The sequence below is a fragment of the Anser brachyrhynchus genome, assembly GCF_964034855.1.
Source record: "Anser brachyrhynchus genome assembly, chromosome: 19".
Taxonomy (NCBI): Eukaryota; Metazoa; Chordata; class Aves; order Anseriformes; family Anatidae; genus Anser; species Anser brachyrhynchus.
This window is the reverse complement of record NC_137712.1, coordinates 3,980,775-4,000,482: the sequence shown is the minus strand read 5'-3', so window position 1 is coordinate 4,000,482 and position 19,708 is coordinate 3,980,775. Positions and strand designations below refer to the sequence as shown.

The window sequence follows — 19,708 nt, the reverse complement described above, 5'->3', positions numbered from 1 at the left end:
CTGACATACAGAAAACAGGGCTGGCCCCCGAGCACGGCAGATCTGTGCAGATGTTATCATCTTACACGTGGGCAAGGGTCCATCGGGGCAGGACGTAAATAAAGCGGCCTGCTCTAGCCACGGCTCTGGTTTCTGTCCTGGCCTGAGCACTGATGCCAAGGGACATCCCGCGGTTGTAAATACACACGGAAAATCGCAAAGTCTGCAATCTGTAGGTTCGTTAGTCTATGCAGCGCTTCATCCGTTAACGTGGGACCTGGTTTTGTAATCGCCACGCGGATCTCCAGCCGAACGCTGATTTACAGCGGTGCCTTTCCCCCAGCATTTCGGTGCTCAGAGAGCTGCAGGCTGAGTACATAACGGGATGTCTTGGCACTGCAGCGTGCGGCCATCTGCGGGCCGACGTGCAGCAGGGGTTTAATGGCAAACAGCGAAATGGCTGCAAATGGCCGGAGGAAGGGACAGGAGATGCAACGGACTGGAGCTGCTGGAGCTGCAAAGCTGTGACGTGGCGGCACTACAGGGCTGATAGGCTCTGAAATGACACTGTAGGATGAATTATATGTATGATAAAGGATATATATGCTCTCTATGTATATGTATTACCAGCATTTGGCTGGAAATAAAACCCAATTCCACATTCACTTACGCTGCAGAGGGACTTTGTGTCCCTGAGGTGGGAATTAGCCACCGGCTGACCCCGCTGCTCTCACTGGCACAGGATCTTTGTGGGATCAGTCACTTTTATGCCCCACCAGGAGCCCTGCAGCAGAACGTCTGCTTGCCTGCACCAGGGCAGTGGGGGCAGACCCCGCTACGTGTTGTCCCGTCATGCCAGCAGAGCCCAGCTCCGCTCTGCCAAGGCTCTGAACTCCACCGAGATAGGGCTGGTAGGACAGGAAGGGAAGGTTTGCAGGAAACACCGTGGAAGAACCAAGCTCAGGGGGGAAAGAGAAGGAGGAAAAAAAAAAAAAAAAAGAAAGAAAACAAGCAGCAGGAGGATGAAGTTTCACATTAGGGAGGGCTGAGGTACCAGCTGAGCCCAGTTCTGGGTGATTGAGCAAGGCAGGAGCGGGTTTTATTAGGAGCTGAAGGTACAAACCCTTTCCTTTGTCTTCCTGGGGTGGTGCTGGGGCAGGGCTGAGCTGGAGGATGGACACCAAGAGAAGGCTTCCCCTGGGCCCTGCTCCTGGAGGACATTGCTCATCTTCTGTGCGTGCAGACCCAGGGAACACCTTCAGGACGCCGCTCCTCTGCAGACAGTGAAAGGTGGGAGATGCGTTGAGAGCCCCATGTAAAACTTGGTCTGGTTTGGGGGATCCAGGGGACCTGCCCTGGTGTGCAGGAGGCTGTGGGCACAGCTGCATGGGGAGGACCTGCCCAGCTTGGAGTGAAGGCACAAGGAATGTTTTCTTACAGAGATTTCATCTACTCCTTGTGTGCTCATCTTAAAAATAAAAAAAAGCCTGTATGGTTTTGATGTGGGCTAGGCTGGATATTGTGGGTAATGACAGGCTGAAGTCCCTAAATAGCTCTGTAGGAACAGCTGGCTGAATATTATAGCTTGAATAAGACCAAGTCTGCTACTGGGTGATCTAGAAATTACAGACGTACCCCTGCATGCCTACAGAGAGACCAAGCGAGAGAAGGAAGCTTAAAAAAAAAGTGCTATTTATGTGCGTGAGCCTGGTATGATAGAAAGGCATTCATTTCAGTACACTTAATATGTAGAATATTTGTATTACTGTAGTACACCAGTAACAGACTGGTATGTTATTTTGTGTAGGGTGAAAAGCTATGAACCTAAAAGGCCCTCCCTTCCCCTCCCTCGTGACCCCTGGGGGGGATGCTCCCTGGGCCCCCTTGCTTTTTTGGGAGGTTTCTGTCCCCTTGTTCTGGGAGCACAGGCTGTTGTTAGCTGGGAAACATTAACTTCTACTGAAGTGAGACTTGATTTAAAGGACAACCTTTCTAGGAGTGAGAAGCAGCTTTGCAAATATATTAATGAGCTTTCCAAGGGCTGGGCTTTATGTTCTCCTTACTACTGATAGCAAAGGCGGCATGGTATCTTGGGTTGTGATATTTATTGCTTGCAGCTTAGTTTGATTCACTTGAACCTGAATTTCCAAGCCACATTAAAGTCAAGGGGTGTGAATCCACTTAAATTGAAACCAAATGACAGCTGGCTGGGATCCCTGGGAAGGGAAGCTGTGGAGCAACGCATGCTTCCCACTGAAGCTGATGGGGAAAGTGATTTTATACCTTTGTCAGAGGGAGAACTCCCATTAGCTGCTGGTGGCAAAATCAAGTTTCCAATTACAGTATATATCCAGTGCCTGTGCTTGTAAGCTTTGTGTGTGTGCGCATGGGGACCTGAAATGATGAAAGCTCATCTGAAGCCTCAGCCTTGGAAGCTGATGCAGGTTGCTTAGGTCCAGGCTGAGCTGCTGTGGGGATATTCATGAGGAGAAGAGACAGTTTTCAGCCTAGATAATTAAAAAGTAATTTGACATAACCACAGAATAGCATTCCAGGGACTAGAGGCACCATATCTTCTTCCTCATTAATTAAAGATAATCCAAAATTACTGTTTTTAATTACTTGCAGAGAAGGGCTTAGTAGCTCTAACATGATGCAGTGTTTGAAGCTGAAAAATTCCTCAAGTCCCAGGACAGTGTGAACCAGCATCCCCTTGCAGTGCCACGAAAAGTAAATATCTTTATGAACAATTAAGATGTGTAATTCTGAGTTACTGAGGAGACGGGTTGGGGTGCCTGCAGTATCAGGATGTTCTGCAGCTCTGCTGGTGCTGAGACCCTCGAAGGGTTAGTTTGCTTTCTTCTCAAGTGTCTTGTGTTCTTAATCCATGTTGAATTAGTTCCAGCTATTAGCAATAATTGCTAGCTTCCCCATGAAGATGAGCTGAGTACTGCAGAGCTGATAGGTACAAGTTTATCCACAAATGGTCTTTAGGTGTCTCCATGTCCTTCTGTTGATGTGCAGGTGAGAAACTCTCTCATTATTTCATGCTATTTCTAAGTGCATATTGAGGAGCACTAATGCAGTGTTTGCACTGAGGCACCCCAATGCAGAAATGCTTGGTTCAATCTAATTTTTTGCAGCTGTGTGCTTAAATTTCGAGCTTACCATGAGCATTTTTCCTCCTCATCCAGATCACAGCAGGAACTAATCTTTTACCTGCTGGTCCTCAGCTGTCATCCATTTGCAGATTGAGTCAAAGCAGACTTGGAGGAAAGATATGGAAAAAGAGGGGATAGTGTCTCTGACCTCTGGGCAGTGTTGCCAGTCCCAGAGATGGCCTGGGGATGGTGGTGGGTGCCTGCTGGAGAGCCAGAGAGCTGGGGGTGGTGGGGCTGGCACTGGTGTGTGCTGGGGTATAAAGGAAATAGGGTGGCACTACTTGCAGTCATTGACATTATTTGCCAAACAGGCCCCTGAAAATGGTGCTAAAAGCCTGGGGAATATAACTGGGAAGTTGTGTGGGGGAGTCTGAAGCTGGTGGAAAATATGCAGTTAAAAGCACTTTCTGAAGTACTGCTGAAAAGGTGAGAATTGAGCTCTTATGGGGTGCAGCTGCTGCTTGTCAGGCCCTGGGGTGTGTGGTGCTGGGCTCTGCCCCCTGGTCCCCCCTGACTGGGGGCTGGGTGGTCCTCATCCAGGAGCAGGGAGGGGGGAAGGTGGGAGGAAGAGCTGCTTTCCATCCCAAATCCTGTTCAGGGTGTGATCTTATCCTTTTTGTCTCTACCCCCAATTCCCTGTAAAATGGGAATGAGGATTTTTGTTTTTTTTATGAGGCTATTATTTTCTTTCAAACAAAGCCTTTGGGTTCAGGTCTGGTCCCATAAGACATACTTGAGGTCATGCCGTACAGCCCAGCTGGGCTTGCCTACTCTCCTGTGGTGTTCCCTCTCCATTTTATAGATTGCTTATAGCCTCGTGGCTCCTGAGCTCATACGTTCCTATTGAGCTGCTTCACACTAAATCATCATTAACCATTACCGCTCTTCCTTAGCTTTTTACTCTGATTTCATGCTGAAATAATTCTTTAATCCCCTTTTGGAATTATCTGAGCTTTCTGTAAGTCTGGCATTGTGATGCTGTAATTTCAGAAAGGGGTATGGGGAGGCACAGAAGATGGCACAAACACCGTGCAGTTCATCTCACTGCAGCAAGCTAAATGCATACTTGCTGCACAAGAGATCAGACTGATACGTTCATTTCAGAGCCAAGACGTGGGGATGCTTGTGCTGCATGCTACGCAGAATTCAACAGAGCAGAGAGGGCTTAAAGCTCCCCCAATCACTCCCTGCCTACAACAAACCGTGCCATCGCGCTGCTGCAAGGCAGGAGCCACATACACCGTCTAGCCTATATAAAAAGGGAAAAAGTACGAGCATGGCTTTGAAAAACCATTTATAGTTCCCACTGCAGCTTGCATAAGTGTCACCTCGCAGTGTCTAGCCAGGAGACAACTGTCTGTAGCTGTGAGCCCAAAACCTGGGGCAGCTCCTGAGCCGTGCTGGTGGCGAACAGCCCTGTGCGCTCACAGCCTTGGAGCTGGGCTCTCCCTGCATCAGCTCTTTCCATCGTGTGGAGGAGCCTGGGATGCAAGTCCTTCTCCAGTGAGAGCAGCAACAAAAGTCACTCTTTAGCCCCTGCCAGCTAAATGGAAGAACTAATCAATCTGTCCTGCTCTGCTTGTTTAATGTTCCTCTTCTGCAGAGAAGTGAGACAGTTACTTACACTTTCCAATATGTTGGGACAGTCTTTTGGCCTCAAAATGCTCCAGAATAATGAAAAAGTCTATTTACAGTAGCAAAAGCTCAGTCTGCTCCCTCCTGGGATTAATTTACTACACTGGGATTTCTGAGAAGACTGTTTTCTGTCTCAAAACTAAGAGTGGCTTGGCAGCTGCTTATTAATGCCAGGTATTAAGCTTTCTCAAAGGTACCATGTGATTTATTTCTTAAAGAATTTTGTGAACCTTTTTGAAGGGGAAGGGGGAAAATAAAAACCTTTCCTCCCGTGGTGACAGGAGCGTGGTAATGCTGCTCTTGGACCACGGATGCATTTGAGGGAGGAGGAGAGCCCTGCTGGAGCTGCGGGCGGCGCTTGCACAAGGGGCAGGCTGCAGTGGGGCTGCCCCAATCCACCTTGCCCCAGGGCTGCTGGTGTTCCCAGGGATGGGGAAGGGCTCAATCCCATCACTGCAGCAGCAGGCCAGGCAAACACAGCCCAAATACAGCCCTATCCTGGGGCTGGAGCGAGTGCATCCACTGTAATCGCCTCACTTTGCAGGGCCTGATGGCTGGTCCCTGTTTCAGGGAGCCAGGTTTGGACAAGGAACTGCTGGGACAATCTCCTGAGCTTAAACTGCCGTTTCAGCTTCCAGCTTTGCGTGGTTTTCAGCTGTAGTTGTGCGATTGCTCCTGCAAAATATTCTGCTTGCGTTGCCGTGCGTTTGGGTGTGCAGAAATGCAGCTGCTACTGCCGCTGCTGTGGAAGCTGGTTTAGGAGCAGTGGGGCCCAGCAAGGTGCTCGTGTCCCGGGGGAGCTGTGCTGGAAGCACCCCAGGAGGGCTGGAGCTGCCCTGTGTTGAGGCTGTTGAATACTGAGCAGCAGCAGATGGATTATAGGCAACGAGTTTTGCACTCTGCTGTCTGATTTTGTGGTGGGTAAGTGAAGAGGGCAGCACTGCGAGCACCAGACACATCCTATTATCTGGGGCTGGCTAAATCCACACCTTCTGGGGACTGGCTAAATCCCCACCTTCTGGAGGCTGCTGTGTTTATTACAGCTATGGTTTTGCTTTGCTGTTTTGCTGTGGAGGAGTACGCGGGGAGGTTTTGATGCTTGATGCTGTTTGCCTGCCCAGTGTAGTGCTGTATCTCTGTTGCCCTGATCAGTGGGATATACTTATTTCTTCTGAAAATCGGTGCCTGGAGCAGTGCCATAGGGGAGGGCTCTTCTCTGGGTGGTGGTGGGGGCGCGCTGCCCCTTCCCACCCCTCAGACTCAGTACAGCCCTAGCATGGGGAGCGGGGACTTTACCTATTGCAGGTCCATCCCCTGCTGTGGCATACCGGGGTTTATTCGCCCATGTGAAAAATGAACAAACCCAAGTGCTACGCTGAGAGGAGTACAAAGGAAACGGGTTTTGTCTTCCTGCATTCCTCTCACCCCGAACGCAGACTCTGGCCTTTCCCTCCTTGGCTCCCCAGCCCCATGCCTCCACGCGCATGCTATCTTGCCAGTGCATTTACATTCTTTGAGCCGAAATCTGACTCGGAGCTCCCGCCGCAGCTTCGATTCACAAAATTCCAGGCTCACGTCACCGGAGTCAGTTCAGAAAATCAAAGCACAGAAGAAATGGAAAAGCCAGCTGTGTATTGTAGTAGAAGTGCTGGGAGGCTGCTGTTCCAGGTCACAACTGTCATTTCACTTCTGTCTCGGGATGCCAGTTGGTGTACAGCAGTCCCGGAGCTATACGAAGGGGTTACAGGTTTGTTCGTTGCAGCCTATAGATTCTATAGCAAGACAGCTGATTTTCCATTACTGAGAGCTTCTGGACCCCAGAGGGTCCCTGAAGGCAATTATTCCTAAGGCTGACCAGCTCATAAATTTCACATTTCATTAAATCGGTTGCTCTTGTTTTAAAAAACAACATCCCAGCTGTTCCTCGTGTCCACCTCAGGCCTAACAAGGAGGGAAAAAGCAAGATTTGTCCAACAGTCTCCAGGACTGTAGCTTTTTCCATACGCTACCTTCTCATGCATTAAAGGTCTGCTAGACTCGTTACGATGTCTTTGAGCTGCGAGATGTTTGGCAAGAAGAAATCCCTTTTTCTCTTGCGTCAAGAGAAAGCCATGGTATGTATGAGAAATGCAAATAGCTTGGCTAATTTGGGAAGGCAGCGGGGAAGATTATGGCCCGTGTCCCGCAGAGTGGGGTTGCGCCTTGGCCTCGGCTCCTCGTGCAGCGTGGGTTGTCAGCTGGAGCTGCACTGCTGTCTAACCTCTGGACGGGATAAGTGATGAACACAGCAAAGCCAAAAGCAATTCAGCTCCTAGGAGGCAGCTGATATACTGCGACATTCTTTTTCTTGCAGGAGATTTATTTTCCTTACCAGATAGCCTCAAAATTCTCCTGTTGAACTCTTTCCTGGATGTGAAAGAAATCCTTGTATTTGCTCACACGTTGATGCACTCTGCCTGCTCGCTAGAACCTCTTGCACTTCCAAATTTGCTTACAGAATTTAAGTAGGCTGAGGAGAACAAGCATTTGTGGTGGCACTTGCCTCTTCTTTCTGTCTTTCACTGAAGCGTAGCAGCAGTCTTGTCTGTCACCTCTAAAGACCGAGGTTTTTCGTAGGGGTTCCAGTGTGTGCAGGTTGGCTGCAGTGTAACCATGCATAAACCAGACATGATGGTGAAAAATCTGTGGCAGGGATGTTCAGAGAATTCTCAAAAGCCACAGAAAGCTGGAATTTTGCTTCCTGTCTGCTAACAATGCCCATAGATTATCTCCTGTTCACATTACTGTGCTTTAAAAGAGACAGGAGCGATGGCTGTAGCTCTCCTCATCCCCAGGGCTATCGATGCCAGCCCAGCATGCAGGGAACAAGGGAGCCCCTGTTTAACCTCATAATGTTAACTGCATAGCCAGCGAGGGGATGAATAACCCCGTAGAGCTAAATGCCTTTCAGCTTAAGCACAATGATGAAAATGTGCTTTATTGTGGAGCCTTCGGTGTGCCTGCGAGAGGAGTGATGTTCCCACCTGGTGCTGGGGGGGGTTAAACGGAGCCTTGGGAGGGAAGGGTGTTCTTGCTAGGAGGAGAGGATATTATGATGGCCAGAGCACTCTTGTTTGCTCGCCTTGCCTCTCCCAGGACTGCCTGCAAGGAGGTAAATCACTGAGTGACAGCCCTCTGTTCTTCATGGCTTCGTCTTCAAATGGCAGTGCTCTCATTTCACACCTTCAGAGTTGCTGGGACAAATTCTGCATCTAATCCGTCCAGAGTTTTTGTGCGAATAGCCTAACTTTCTCTTGATTTTTTGCTGTGATGCCGCCGCTGTTAAAGAAAATGCTGCCTCTGTTCTGTTGTGTGTTTTGTGTGGGAATTGCCATCTGAGAGGATCTGCGTGTGAATTAACTTCTGTTATGCTTCGCTTTTTGACAAGCAAATGTTGATCTCCCTTCTGCTATTAAATGATACCTGGGCTGCCACAAGCTGAATGTCTTCTGTGAGCAGAGATGCTCAGTGTCCCCGAAAGCTGAACTGTGAATTGCAAGATCAGATTCCTTCTGTGCTTGTGGGACTCCAGTAAATGAAAAGCCAGAGTAGGAAAAGAAGCGCACACAGCTCACCAAACTTTGTATAGCAGAGTTGCTGCAACACTACGGACTAAAGCGTTTCCAGCCTGTCTGAAGAATTTGCTCAATGGTCCATGCATAATCTACAGAGTTGAAAAATACAGAGTCAGGTATTTAGGTACTCCTCTGGGGATGCAAAAATGCAGGTGCTGAAGAGGCCAGCATATGGCTTGATTAGGAAATGATGTAACTAGCACATCTGGGAGGTTCCTAATATTAGGACACAATTCAGCTGCTATAAAGTATGTCAAAATCTAAACTTTCCGTGATGTGACTGAGCAGCTTTCAGTAAGTACCATACGGCACATGCACCCATAATTGACACATGCCTGTACCCTGGAATTAGTATTGAATTAAACCAGAGCATGTCACAGCTGAAAAGAGCCACTTCTGACTTTCTCCCTTGTCCTGTCTCAAAGTAGATGAGTTAAAAGTCACTTGAAGGATGTTAAGAGCTTTCTGAGAATTATGTTGATATGATTGCTTGTTTTGCTGTTGGCAAGCTTTGAATCTCCAGGACTAGAACTTGTGGATGCTTATTTACCTTCTGCAGCTGGGGAAGCCAGGTTTAAATCCCTGCTCCAGAACAGGCAGGCAGTAGGTCTCAAAACAAATATCTGACATTGATTTTCTCAGAGTAAGTGACTGATCCACCAAAGAGCCAGTACTAGAGCTGGGAAATAATTTAGGCGTCCTCCCTAGGCCAGCAATTCAGTCGAGAGGTGCTTTCCTTCAGCTGTCGTGGCGGGCTACCAGCCCACAGGAGCCGTGTCTTGCTGCTGGAAGTGCTCGGCCCCGTCCCTGCTGATGTCTCCTAGTACCTGTTAGAGACTAGACTGCTTCCTGCTGCCTTGAGACAAATCAGCGGAGGGGGTGGGAGAACTGCTTGCTCGATGGGCCTGCCTCTGCTGCAGAGGCATTTTATGAGGAGCATGCAACTGGTGTTACTGGGACAGGTGCCGCTCCTGCCGGTTGCTCTGCGTTTCCTTTCCTTGTCTTCTGTGAACCTGATTTCCTCTGCTCACATCTGCTTTCCACGTTTGCTGCCTCCTCTATTCCTCGATGCAGGTCGGAGCAGCTGTGCAGGGGCCCAAGTGCCTGCCCTGTCCATGGGGGCTGCCCAGCAGCATCACAGCCCCTCCAGAGCTGGGAACTGGGGGCTGCGATGCTGCTGCCGTGGCCTCAATGTGCAGGGGGGAGCCCACGTACAGGAGCACAACTCGGGCTTTCCGTGAATGGTTGTCTTTTATTCAAATACCAATCTCAGCACCTTATTGTGTGGAAAAAATGGTGAAGCAAAGAAACTTCATGGGGCAATGGGATTTGTTTGTCTGTGAGTAGTTCTGCTGATGTACTTGGGTGTAATTAGGCAGAGGTCAGGTGCGGGGGCTTTAAGGAGGAACTTAATTTTAAAATGTTTTGGAAGTTTTAAAGTTGGACTAACTGTAATCGTGTTCTTTTGACTGTCTGTCATATTATAGATGTTCTTGGAGAGCTGAGAGGAAAAGCAGCTTGCAAATTCATTAAGGAACTCTTCTGTGAACCTTGTGATTTCCAGTGGCATATCAAAAAAATCAGCTTAGAAAAGCAGCAAGTGTTTTAGGTGCCTGGCCAAGCAGCAAACATCCTCCAAGTCATTTATTGCTAATCAGAGGCAGGAAAAACTCTTGCAATGAAAAGTGAAGTTACTTGGAAGCTGGAATGCCCTTTCATTTGAACACAAATAGTTTTTCATCTTTTTCTCTGTGAATTGGACACATCTGTCTTAATTATAAGGACTTAATATGTAAAAAAATAAGGCATTTGGAGTAAAAGGTATTACCTTTCAGTGATGCCGCAGGAAGTGAATGCAGGAGTTAGCATGACCTGCAGTATCTGTAGCCATTTATTCCAGGGGACTGGACTTCTGCAAGGCTGCTCCAGGATCAGTGGGATGCAGAAGGGTCTTAAGGGCAAAGTAGCAATCATTTGTTGATTTTCTGACACTGCGGTGTCCATACTGCTGTTAGCTTCCTCCCAATATCTTTAAATGTCAAAAGAAATCTGAGTATCTGTTCCCTTTTGAGGGGAAAGTGCGGTCCCAGAGGTGTAAGAAACGCGAAGAAAACAAGAGATGAACACTTCCATGACATAATGTCAGGGATGTGACTTGCCAGTCCAAACTTGGCTGGCATATCGACGCAGTAAGCTGTATCCAGTAGGTAAGCAAATGGTGTCACCCTCTTCCCAGATCCCAAACAACCTCCTTAATGTGTAGGCAGCAGCCGCTGATCCTCATGGAACAAACATGTCCCCTTCCAGCAGGAGAGACAACACAGGGTCCTTTGATTCCTCCTAATTGCCTTTCAGTGTTTGTGGTCCAATTGTACAGTTTCTGCAGGAGTTCAGTAATTTTGGTTGCTGGCTTGCTCTCCTTGCTGACCTACAAATACCAGTTTTCAGGGAGAGATTTATGAGCAGCATAAAATTACCATCTTGTAAAAGCACAAATCATGGCTATAAATAGGGGTCTGGAATATGTGCCGGAGCCCCAAGGGAATAGTGGCTCTTGCTTTGTCTGCGCAGGATAGCCCTGCTAACCCAGGTTAAGGAGCCCAGTGCTCTGGATCTTGTAAGCTGGCTCGGAGCCAGCCAACCTTCCCCTAATCCCCGTCCTTGCGAGGATGGAAATAACATCTGGCCAGGCTGACAGTGGTCAGGCTGTATAGGAACGGAGAGCTCTGAAAACCGAACCTCCTCAAGCCTCGTATGCATTTATCTTCCATTGCAGAACATTAGCAGGCAGAGTTTGTTTTCAGTGAGTTATTTAGCAGAGAGGGGGATTAAGCCGAGGGCTAGCATTGATTAACCCCTGCATGTTGAGTTGTTTAACAGCGTAATGGATTAGTCATGTTTGCTGGTGACCTTTGTCAAGTGAATCCTCTGTCAGAAGTCTCTGCTGTCTTTTTAAACATACAGATGCTTAAAAGCGGAGTCAATGGAAAAAATGTCCCTAAAGTGAGTAGCTGGCTTAGAGCATGGGACTGGGGAGGATAGTCCTGGAATTTCTGATTTTTGGTTTGGCACAGAGATAATGGGCACCCCACTTCTGCAGCTGGCTACTTCATGTTGCCCATCAAACAAATCAAAGTGCTTGTGGAGTTCTGTATAAGAGCCAGGCGTGAGGCAGAAGTTGTCTAAGTGGACGTGCATTGCTGGAAAAGGGCTGAATTTTCTGTGGGACTTGGAAGATTGTAGAATGAGAGTCCAGCTTGGGATAGGAGTTAATGTCACCCTGGAAATTAAATCACAGTCATGCTCCGTGATTAAGTAGTTGACTTTAAATAAAGGAAGGCATGGGGCAGAGGTGCTGTGAGCATAATTGTGTGAAGCTCCATTGCCTTTGAAGGAGCTATGTCAATTTAAATCCACTGAGCATCCGATCTAGATACGCATTTCTGCTGCTAAAGCTGGGATCGGGGGGAGGAAAAACTGCTCTGTGGGGCCAAACACGACCCCAAGATGAGCATGTGTAGGAGACTGAGGGGGAAAAAAGGTGGTGTCCCAAACCAGGAGAGGATGGGCCAGGGTGGTCCTGCCTGGGTCCCCGCAGCACCCCTAGCTGCAAGAGGACAGGGCGAGGGCTCCTCGTGGTACCCCAGGGCTATGGAGGGCCCTGACTCCGCTCAGCCTTGGGCCCAGTGGAATGTCTGGATGAGGGTTTCTCAGATCTTCCATTTCCTCAGCAGCGCCATGAAGCTGTTATACTTGACTTTACAAGCAAAATACCTTCCCGCTGCAGCCAGGAGTTTTCTGGGCTCATTTTGCTGTAGTACAAGTCAGGTCAAGAAGTTTGTTTGGTTTACTAAAGAAGATACTTCAGTTCAAACAAGACTTGATTCAGCGAAGCCCCATGGCCTCTGAAACTTGATCCCCTCTGGCCTCATGATTTATGAATACAAAGCTGGGGGGAAGTCTCGCTGGAAGAAAACAAGCTGTATGCAAAAAATAAAGGCATCGGAGCAGGTAGGTGTTAGACACCCATCTGTGTGGAAGTGGCACAGCCGGGAGGTGTCATGAGCTGTGAAGTGCTCTGCCCTCCTGGGGGGATTCTCTTCTCTGGAGGGGAGCAGCTGAGCATGGTTTGGGGTAGAGGTGCCCTTTAGCAGAGGGTTTGGACTGGGGTCTTCTGTAGCCCTGTGCTTTTGTTTTGCACGAATGTGGACAGAAGTGGAAGGAGAATTAATCTGTAGCAGTGCTGAGGTGGTTTGGTGGTGGTCGGAGGTGTGGGGCTGCACCAGGTGAGCAGCGATCAGGGCAGGACCCAGCCGTCTTCCAGCCTCCCCTCCTGTTTCTGAAGTGTCCTGCCAAATTCCTGGTGTGAGCAGCACTAAAAAAGACAAAACATCTGGTCCTCATCAGGACCACAAATTTCTATGCTAGCTTAATCTCCTCCCCCCAGTGTTAATTATACAGATACCGATGTGCTGATGTTTAGTTGTTGCCTATGTGCGTCGGATGCCTGTGGATGCTGGGGGCTCTGTGCGTGTCTGCAGAACCCCCAGCAAGCAGAGCGCTGCTTCCCAGGGCTGGCAAAACCACGGGGAGTGACGAAGCTGATTGCATCCTGCAGTATTTGCTGTGTCACTGTACCCAACTTCTAACTCAGTTACAAACTGTAGGGCAAATATCAGGGTTCCTAGAGATCTCCCAGGTTGTTTGGGGACAGTGCTGCAAGTGAGAGGGAGATGCAAGTATGTGTGCACGTAGGTAGCTTGCTTGTTTTCTGAAAGTTATGGGTGGGTTGTAGCTCAGATGCAAAGCACAGCGGACCACAGCCTGTCTGCTACCTGTTCCCTGACTCAGTTTTGTGAGAATAGTTTTAATGCCCAAGGAAAGAACATCTAGGGTTGATACTCTGCTGTGGTCTCTCTTTCTGGATCAGACGCTCGAAGGGATGGGAAATGCTGGTGGAGTATTTTGCATGTCTTGAAAATGGGTCCAAAATACCTTGGACTTGTACAGAAAGCTGTCCGAGGAAGAGACCAGCCAGCCTGAAATCTCAGATAAATGCAAGGGTTGGTAACAAATCCAGCAGCCTGTAGATGCTACAGAAAGACACCAGCCCTGGAACATATCCCTCAAACCACCGGGTGTCTGCTGTAGGGAATATGGGGACTTGTGGGTGCTGCACCCTGGAGCCCAGCAGAAGTGAGGGGTCCGGCCCAGGTCTGGACCTTATTCCAGGCTGTCTGGCTTGCCCCAGTGCTGCCCAAACTGGAAAAATCATCAGTGCAAAGAGGGAGTAAAATACAGCAGGGACTTGTGGAAAGGTGCTGATGTGTCTGAAAAGGTGACTTACTGGAAACACTGAACAGACAGAAGTAAAAATTAGTCATGTTAGAGACCACTTGGTAGCTGGATAGGATTCCTTGAATGATTCATCCACAAAAATGACTGCTTTGCCTGACATTTTATTTCCCCTCTCTATTTAGAAAGTAGCTTAGACTTACCGAGACTGTGGCCCGTTGTCTGAATTGCTTTTTGATAGCTGGGTGGTGCGCATAGCATCCTCGTATTCTCATAATTTCTAAACCACTGCTTCAGCAAGGAGGGGAAAAGACAACAAAATTAAGGGCTTTGTCACTCCAGAAGCCCTCAGAGGAATGAACCTGTAATCTTGAGAAATCAAAGGGGAATCCAGGGAATGTTGCTTTGTGTCTTTAATGCAATAAAATTACAAATGGAAATAGTTGCCTGTAAATTGTGTCAGAGTTAATTGACAGAAATACTGGGGAAAAGCTCTGGATGGAAGTCTCCAGGTTTGAAGCTGCTCTGTTTCAGTGGAAGGACTAAAGAAAGGGACCATCAGCTGGTGCAACCAAAATGTGCTGGGATGCTTATGTCAGTTACTAGATGTGGATAGAGTAATTCATAAATGAATTCATAAATGATACCAATTTGGGGTGTGCTTGGACATGTAAAAGGTTCACTTTTTGTATTGCTACTGGTCATAGGGACAAAAACCTACCTGTGATTTTTTTTTCACCATCTCACGTGTGGGGATAAACCTATCAAATGTCCTTGTTTGTCCTAAGGAGAGCGTGCTAGATGTGAACAGGAGGGTCTGTCAGAGGGCCTGCCTGGTGCTTGCCAGCAAAGGTCGGTGTCTGAGGCAGGGGAAGGCTGAACCAGCTTGCACTATGGTGGGAGCAGGAGCCCTGATTCTCAGTGCTGTGACCACGCTTTCTTGTGAAATTCATGCAAATATTTTCAGGATTACTGAAACACAGAAACCATCAGCGGAAAAGATCTCTGGTCATCCAACCCACTCACGGCAGAGCAGGGTTGTTCCCAGCCATGTATAGCTTTGTCCAGACTGATTTGATGTGACTCAGGCGATCAGATTTTTCGCCACTTCCTCTGGGAAGTCTGATCTTCCATGGCTGAGGAGACCTTGATGTAAGAATTATTTTCCCGGTATCTTAGACTGAATTTTGTGGTACTTAATTTCCATCCAGTAATCTCGTTGAAACCGTAAACTCTACCTGGTTGGTGTTGTGCCCTCCCATATGCATAAGCAGCAGACTCAGGTGGCACAGACTGAGAACCTTGTCACTTTTGGGGATTACAGGGCTCTGGAACTGCTGTAATACAGGGGAAAAAAGGTAGCTTTAGAAATCTCTGCAGAGCAGAGATGTGAGCGTGGATTGCCATGCTTATAAAATCTATTCCACATACTGTAGGTTAAAATTTACAACTTCCAATTTCTTATGCAGTTTGATATCCCCAAATTTCCAGCAATTCATTTCAGGTGCAAGATTTTCCCTGGGTAGGATTCCAGCACATCTTTAGGCGAGAGTTCTTGAAGAATCTTACTGTTGCTCGTTGTGGTAGGGGAAAATGAAATGCAGACTTCTCCTTCGTGCAACATGAAAGCTTGCTTGTACTTAGAAATCCCCGGTTCTGGTATTCAGTAATATTAAATAACTGCATGGACAAAAATAGCATGGCTGAACACATGAAGAAGCAGGTAAGGAGGGAGGATGTGATGTGATCACAGTTGACATCTGTCCTGATTGGCATTGCAGGTAATCTGAGGTAGCAAGGAGGAGAAGCACCTCACTTGTAGAAAATGGGCTATACCATCAAAACTGCTCATCTGCATTCCTGGAATAGCAACGAGAAACCCAACAATTGCTGGAAGAAGTGATCCTGGCAGGTGGTGGGTAAGGCAAGCTTGTGACCACCATTAAATTACAAGAAGTGGAGGCGCATGAAATGCGGGCTGTCACCTACTTGTTTGACTCCTGTCAATCCCTTTTCATCCCAGAGGAAAATTCTAAAGCCTTTCTTATGGACAGGCTTGAAAAGAAACACCACAGTGGCCTAAATGGGAATATTCCTAGCAGGCGCACGAGCCTGGCCCCTGAAGCCAAATGTCATGGGAATTCTGGACCCACGTGGATGCCTTGTGGTTAGGGCTCACCTTTAATCTTCAGACATGATTACGATGGGCAAACTAGAGCTCAGAAATTAACTCTGCAGTCCTGTATTCAACAAAGCCTTCTTTGGGGTCAGTGAGAGTGAGTAATTTAGGAGCATCTTCATTTTTGACCCTTGGGAAGATGACAGGGTAACTCATAGGTCCTCGTGAAGTTAGTGTGCAGCCTCAGGGCTTAACATAATGCTTTCTGTAGCACCAAGGATTATCTGCCTGCAGTCTAGACAGATTATATAGGGTTTAGCCTGGGCCATTGACCGCAGATCATAGGGCATTTGGAAATAAAACCGATATGGAAAGCGACTAGCAGCTCTCCTGCTGGTCTTCCAGCCTGGCACTGGGCACGAAGAGAGGAACCAGACTGAAAGGTGAAGGTGAACTGAGTTCATCCTCCTCAGTGGGCACAGCAGTGTGATTTCTGCCCTTCTGTGCTTAATATCAATGCAGTTCAAACACACACAAGGCTTGGAGCTAACACCAAACTCAGAAGAAGGCAACAACACTGGAAAAAGAGGAGGAGTGGAAAGTCTGTTCTCTTTATAATGCTATTTCCTCTATTAAACAAACCTCTTTGACTACGAAGCATTTAAACATACAAAAAAACAAGCCCCACCTTGTGCTGGCTGCTCTTTTCACTGATGGGGCTTGTCCTGGTGCCACCTCATGGCAAAAATCAGATTTAATTTCCACCAGAGCAGCTGAAGCCTGGACGAGCAGTCTGTCCAGCTCCCAGTGCTGGAGCTGTTTTGTAAAGGAATTGGCCTGCAAAGCCAAAACAGGTGTTTAACCACCAGAGTCATGTTCTTATTTTTGTTCTGAGACAAGATTTAACTGTAGGAAGAATTCACATTAATCTAATTAATTTTGTAGCTGCTATCGGAACATAAAGCTCTTCTGAATGGTGTTTCACCTGTAGATAGGTGGATAGTTTTTTTCAAATCTCTTAATTCAAAATGTTTCAGCACTAAGCTTGTGTTTTTTTAAGTCTTAAATTGAATTTAAGGAATCCTTTCTATGGTAACAGGTGGGAGATCATAGGTCAGGATTATGACTTCAGCATAAAGCAGTTCGTAAAGGTTGGGTTGGGTAGGGATGTGTTTTATCTTTACGAAGAGTAAAGGCAGGTTGTAAGATCAGGAATAAAGGAGGAAAACTTTTTACAGATTGTGCTCTTCATGAATAGCATTTCCAATTGTTGCTGATAGCAGTTGTCTTCCTGGATTATTTATGCAAGAGCTCAAGCAATTCTAAGAAAGCTTCATTTTCAATCTGCTCTCATCAGGTGTTCATAGGGTTTATCTGGTTATGAGTAAAATCTAGTGTTTTTCTGATTATCCCAATATTTACTTTCAATCTAGAGAATGCCTTTGAGTTTTTTGGCTGAATGCTTTTGTTTCATAGTATATAAATGACTGCCAATTTCTGTTACCTGTGTATCTTGAGTCTTTTAAAGCTCACCAGTGTCTCCCATCCTATAAACAATAGCAGAGCTCAAGGTGCACGTAGTCTTTAATACTTTTATTTAAAAAAAATATATATATCTCCTGTTCCTTAAAGACCTTTGGCCTTCTGCCCCTGCTGCAATCTATTCTTTTGGCTATTGAGATGTTACCCCAACTGGCTGCTGGAGGGATTCGGAGTTGGCGCGAACCACCCCAACTCGTGTAAGCCTACTTGGAGCCCGCAGCAGCAGATAGATGATCCAGCCTGCTCCAGCTCGGAGGCTGGCTCTTTAAACTTGGCATGCAAATGCTGGAATTTTCCAGTTTGCTCTTACAAGCTTAATTCTGTGTTTCTCTGCTATTGTCGAGGAGGAGCCAACAGGTCTGTGCAAGCTTCTAAATCACCTGGAAAGCAACTGGAGGCTGACTTGGACTGCTCAGCACAACTCCCTACGCCAGGTTCTCAGCTGCTGTGTAAAGCAAAGTGGCTTTGCATCTGCTGAGGGCATAGGTTTGGGTGTTCTGGCTTTTGCTTCGGGAGCCCTTGGAGTATGGGTGGTAGATGAGCACTGTACTGCTCCGACCTGCTTTTATTTCCTCGTCTGCTGTGCTTTCAATGCAGTAGATATCCCCCTCCTATTGCCGTACGCCTCCGAAAGGGAAGGCGACCTCAACGCTTTGAGTGTTCAGGTGGCAATGGGATTTTCACCTGCAGCTGGAGAAGACAAAAAGGGTCTCATCCCAAAACAATGAGCTGCTTGTATGGTCAGAAATGCCAGCAACATCTGGTGTGAGCAGATAAAGGGTGCTGGTGCTTGTGTGGCTGAGGCTGAAATCAACCACCGCCTCTGTCACCGAGGCTGCCAGTACCTTGCGAGGACTCTCCAGTTTCTGGGCATCCATAGAAATATTGTGGATGAAATCATTGATTTGTTTTGCTGTCACAACAAGTGTTATTGGGGAGGTGTCTCTGCAACCTGCAGGCTTTGCTGGTCCTTTTAGCTGCCGTAGGTCCTTATCTGTACACCTGAGGCTCTCTCCATGTGACTGAAGGGGAGAGCGAACATCTCCCTCTGTGACGAGGTGTTTGAGTTGTGGAGTAGCTGCTCTGCTCCATGCCAGAGGCACCTGTGAGCCTGTGGGAAGGACAGTGAGTATTTGGGTATGCTGGAGCAGGAGGTGCAGTGGTGATGGATGCTGCCCTGGTGTTTGCAGGGAAGCACAGGTGTTACTCGTACCAAAAGAACTTGCCTCTGGGCTCCTCCTGGATACAGAGCCCAACTTAATTTGTCTCGCCAGCCTCCAGTCATCTGGTTCCTAATGAAAGGTGGGTACTGGAAGAGGCTTTCATCTGAGATGTGCCCGGGAGTGCCACTGGCACCGTACTCGCCCTGCGCGTGGCTGCAGCCAGCACGTGTGAGCTGCGTGCCTCCTCCAGCTCCTGGCTTGGGCGTGCAGCCAGCGTGTGCCTCCCCTGCCTCCGGTGAGCGGCTCCATCAGCAAACAGCCTCCCGTGTGTAGCTCGGGCTGAGGCCTTTCCAGTTTTGCACGGAGGCTGGTAGGAGGGGAGGGCATCCCAACAGGTCGAGGTGAGGGGAAATGCTTCCTGCGTCTTCTTCCGTGGGACCATGAGATAGCCCCTTTAGGCTCCAAGCTGAGCGCACTGGCAGCGCCTGTTTTTCCTTTGCTCCCTTGTACGGATCTGGTGGGATTTGGCCTCTTGTGTTTTTGGGTTTTTGATGTGCCAGCTGAGAGCGATTACCTGCCCAAGGAGCTTCTGGCAGCTCCAAGATCAATGCTGAGCAAATAGCTCAGTGTCACCCCTGTTGTACCGAGCCTTCCATCAGATGTCCCAAAGCAGGGACAGGATGAGTGACCCCAAATCATGTGTTGTCCCCCTGATTGTTGATGATAAACAGAAATGGCCACTGACCTGTTTCTTGCAGTGCTGAGTGCTGAACCCTTGGATGAGGAGGCAGGGTGCCAAGTCCAGGTGACAGCGTAGGTTGTCCCCTATGAACAGTAAAGGGCCTCAAGGTGCTGCTCTGCGAGGGCTGGGATGCTTCGGTGAGGTTTAGGGCATGAATCTATAAGAGAAATCACTGCTCCTTGAAATTTGGTGACCCCAGAGACTGAAGTCACAGGACTAGGGACTCTTCACCTGGGTGGGTGCTAGCAGTGGGCATCGTTCAGGTCAGCAATGGCAGCAAGTATCGGTGCTAGCGAGCACCTTCAGAGACCTTTAGTTAAGGGGAAGGCTGTCTGCTTGGTTTTTTCCCTGTCTGATCTGGGGCTTGCAGGGGGACTGCAGCGCTGTGTGCCCCTGGCCCTACAGCGCGAGGTCCAGGCTCTGCCAGGACCCCGGGGCCTGAGGGGTGGATGCGGAGT

General features: G+C 48.2%; 1 protein-coding gene across 1 annotated transcript in view; it reads left to right on the top strand.

Moving 5' to 3' along the window:
* The first annotated feature begins 1,158 nt into the window (after nt 1–1,158).
* COL5A1 (collagen type V alpha 1 chain) overlaps nt 1,159–19,708 on the top strand; it is a 168,560-nt gene continuing 150,010 nt past the window's right edge. Inside the window, exon 1 of the mRNA XM_080561588.1 lies at nt 1,159–1,269. The gene's annotated coding sequence lies outside the window, so the exon portion shown is untranslated. The remainder of the gene's footprint in view (nt 1,270–19,708) is intronic.